Source organism: Mustela nigripes, chromosome 10 (genome assembly GCF_022355385.1).
Source record: "Mustela nigripes isolate SB6536 chromosome 10, MUSNIG.SB6536, whole genome shotgun sequence".
Taxonomy (NCBI): Eukaryota; Metazoa; Chordata; class Mammalia; order Carnivora; family Mustelidae; genus Mustela; species Mustela nigripes.
In genome coordinates, this window is record NC_081566.1 from 11193620 (window position 1) to 11197742 (window position 4123).

Sequence of the window (4123 nt, forward strand, 5' to 3'; positions counted from 1 at the left end):
TCTGGATGCTGGGAGCTACTTTGAAATGCCCCTGCCCCCATAAGATGGATTAATGGTTGAATAAACGGTTGGATAAGCAGGTATGTAATAAAGCTAGTATAGTAAAATGTTGAAGACTGAATCTAGGTGGTGATAAACAGTGCTCACTCTCAATTCTTTGAATTTTACTGTATGTTTGCCATAATAAAATACTGATGGGAAAATACCATCATCTCACCTAAAAAGTTCTGCTAGTAGTCTCATAAATGTTTTGTTTATGTATTGAATTCAGATTCCCAGTTTTTTTTTTTTTAAGATTTTATTTATTTATTTGACAGAGAGAAATCACAAGTAGACAGAGAAGCAGGCAGAGAGAGAGAGAGACAGAGAGGGAAGCAGGCTCCCTCTCAACGCGGGACTCGATCCCAGGACTCTGGGATCATGACCTGAGCCGAAGGCAGCAGCTTAACCCACTGAGCCACCCAGGCGCCCCCCCAGTTAAGTTTACACATGGCATTTGATTAATATAGATCTCTTTTCTTCATTCACTGCTCATTGTCATTTTTGGCTATACAACAGGACCCAGGACAGGCAAGAGGTGCCTGGACCAAGGATCAAAGTCTTTCACTGGAGCCAAGAGAACCTGAAGGCTCTGATCATCTGTTTATGCTAGAGGAGATGATCTACACTGCCAGAAAAGCTCAACATCCAAAGGCTGTGGCAAGAGGGCTCTATTTTGATCCATCCTGGGCAAAAGGTATACAAGACTTTTGATCTCAGAAGCAGATATTGGGCAGCAGGAATTTCCATCAGCAGGTGTCCACCGACATGGGGCGTGCAAACTGCCATCTTCCATCTTAAATGCTGCTTTGCTCATGATTAGCATGCAAAGACTTGACAGATGAATGAATGGTGGGGTCTCAGTGCTTATCCTCCTAGGATGGTTCTCTCAGGGATCTTTCTTTTTTAAGATAGAGTGATCTTACATGAAGGGGCAGGGGAGAAGGGCCAGAGGAGGAAGGGGAGAATTTTTTTCTTTTGAGATTTTATTTATCAGAGTGAGTGAGCGAGAGACAGAGAGCATGTACAAGCAGGGGGAATGGCATGCCGGGTAAAGCAGACTCCCCGCTGAGCAAGGAGTCCAATGTGAGGCTCCATCCCAGAACCCTGAGATCATGACCTGAGCCAAAGGCAGACACTTAACCAACTGAGACACCCAGGTGCCCCGAAGTGGGGGAGAATCTTAAGCAGGTTCCACACCCAGTGGGGAGCCCACGTGGCTCCAACTCAGGACCCTGAGATCATGACCTGAGCTGAAACCAAGAGATGGATGGATGCTCTCTCCAGAATCTTTTGAGTATGGTGCTGTGTGCCTGTGAGCAGTGCACCAACCAGCAAGATCAGGCATGAACTCCTCAAATGAAGGTTCAAGGCATAGAAAGAATGTAGGATTTCAGTTCCTGAGATACTATATAAAGCCAGGATAACTTAATGTTGAGCCACAGAATATAAAATTAGAACAACAAATTATTTCCTGATTTAGGTTTTGGGTCCTGAGCCTGGAATTGAGGGTCCTTGGACCCCAAATCTGAAGAGGGTGCCAAGAATTGAGAAGCAGCCCATTCCATGCATAGCATTTTTCTTACAAAGTAGGGCACTTGTTGGTCCTAGTTTGGCCCAGTGAACTGAGGCGAAGGAAACTGTGGAATGAGGGTCCCTCACTTGAATAGCCTCACTTGAAGGCCCTCCCGGTTTTCCTCAATGGACAAAAAGCAGCAGTAAGCTCAGATACAGGGAAGCTCAGATACAGGGAAGCTCAGATACAGTATAAGCCATGGTCTTATACTCGGAGGCCATCTTGAGTGAAGGCCAGCACCATCCCCACATCCACCAGTCCTCAGTGATGATCCAGATTTATCTTTTTTCTTTAATTAAAAAAATACTTTATTTGACAAAGAGACACAGCGAGAGAGGGAACTCAAGAAGGGAGAGTGGGAGGAGGAGAAGCAGACTTCCCACTGAGCATGGAGCCCGATGCAGGGACTTTGTTCACCGACGTAGGACCTAGGACCAACATGGTAGAAGCAGGGTTTGGGGAGTGGGGAAGGAGCAGGTATTTCAAGGACTCTGCTGAACTGGACCTGAGACAGTAGGTGAAAGATCAAAGCATTGAAACCCCAAGGCTTGCCCTTATGTGAGAAGCCACGAGGGCAAGACACCATACAGGAAGTCAGAGACTTGGAATCACCAGTGTAGTTGAGAAGCTGAAAGAAAAAAACTTCATTTATAATAATAAAAAATTTCAGTCAATTATGTTGGAGGAAAAGATTGAGTTGTCTTTTCATTCTCTCTATAGAAGCTGGTTTGTAATATAAAATTCTTATTTAAAAAATTATTTATTTATTTATTTGACAGAGATCACAGTAGGCAGAGGCAGGCAGAGAGAGAGGAAGGGAAGCAGGCTCCCTGCCGAGTAGAGAGTCCAATGTGAGGCTCTATCCCAGGACCCTGGGATCATGACAGGCGCCAAAGGCAGAGGTTTTAACCCACTGAGCCACCCAGGCGCCCCTAAAATTCTTATAAATGAGGATCCTTCTATACTCTTCATAAGATCAAAGAGTATGCAGCCAAAAATGCAGGAAAAAAAAATATGAAGGATCTATCATACTTAATTTCTTTTTTCTGGATTTTGTGATGTTTGTGGTATTTATCAGCTTTTTTTTTTTTTTTGAAGATTTTATTTATTCTTCAGAGAGAGAGGGAGAGAGAGCGAGCACAGGCAGACAGAATGGCAGGCAGAAGCAGAGGGAGAAGCAGGCTCCCTGCCAAGCAAGGAGCCCAATGTGGGACTTGATCCCAGGACGCTGGGATCATGACCTGAGCGGAAGGCAGCTGCTTAACCAACTGAGCCACCCAGGCGTCCCAGTTTTTTTTTTTTTTTTTTTTTTTTTAAGATTTATTTATTTAGTTGGCAGACAGAGATCACAAGTGGGCAGAGATGCAGGCAGAGAGAGAGGGAGAAGCAGGCCCTCCACTGAGCAGAGAGCCCAACGTGGGCCTTGATCCCAGGACCACGGGATCATGACCTGAGCTGAAGGCAGAGGCTTTAACCCACTGAGCCACCCAGGTGCCCCTATTTATCAGCTTTTAAAACATTGTACATTATCGTGATTTCTCCTCTCATTCCAAATACTCCCTTTTGTACTCAGAGTCATACTGTTTTGTATCCTTTTTCTTTTTAAAGATTTTATTTATTTACTTGACAGACATCACAAGTAGGCAGAGAGGCAGGTGGGGAGGGGGGAGGCAGGCTCCCTGCTGAGCAGAGAGCCCGATGTGGGGCTCGATCCCAGGACCCTGGGATCATGACCCAAGCGGAAGGCAGAGGCTTACCCATTGAGCCACCCAGGCGCCCCTTGTATCCTTTTTCTTAAAAAGGGGTCCCCCAATAACCAAAAGAACTGAAAGCAGGGACTACAAGCGATAGCTGCATGCCCAAGTGACGTTATGCCCAGCACCCGAAATGTAGAAATAATCCAAGTGTCCCATCAACAGATGAATAAACAAAAAGTGCATACAATGGACTATTATTCAGCCTTAAAAAGGAATGAAATACTAATATATTACAATGTGGATTAACTTTGAAAATATGCTCAGTGAAATACTCCAGACTCAAAATGACAAATAAGGTATGGCTCCACTTACAGGAAGTACCTGAAATCAACAGATCCATAAAGACAACACGTAGAAGAGCAGCCATGGGGGGCTATTGGGGCGGGCAATGGGGAATTAGTGATCAATGAGTATGGAGTTTCTACCCGGGATAATGAAAAAATTCTCAAAATATGTCATGGTGATTTTTGCATGACAATGTGAATGTACTTTTAATGCCACTAAATTATACACTTCAAAAGGCTAAAATATTAAGTTTTGCGATCTATATACAATTTTTTTTTTTTTTTAAAATATTTTTTTTTATTTATTTGACAGAGATCACAAGTAGGCAGAGAGGCAGGCAGAGAGAGAGAGAGAGGAGGAAGCAGGCTCCCCACGGAGCAGAGAGCCCGATGTGGGGCTCGATCCCAGGACCCCGGGATCATGACCTGAGCCGAAGGCAGAGGCTTTAACCCACTGAGCCACCCAG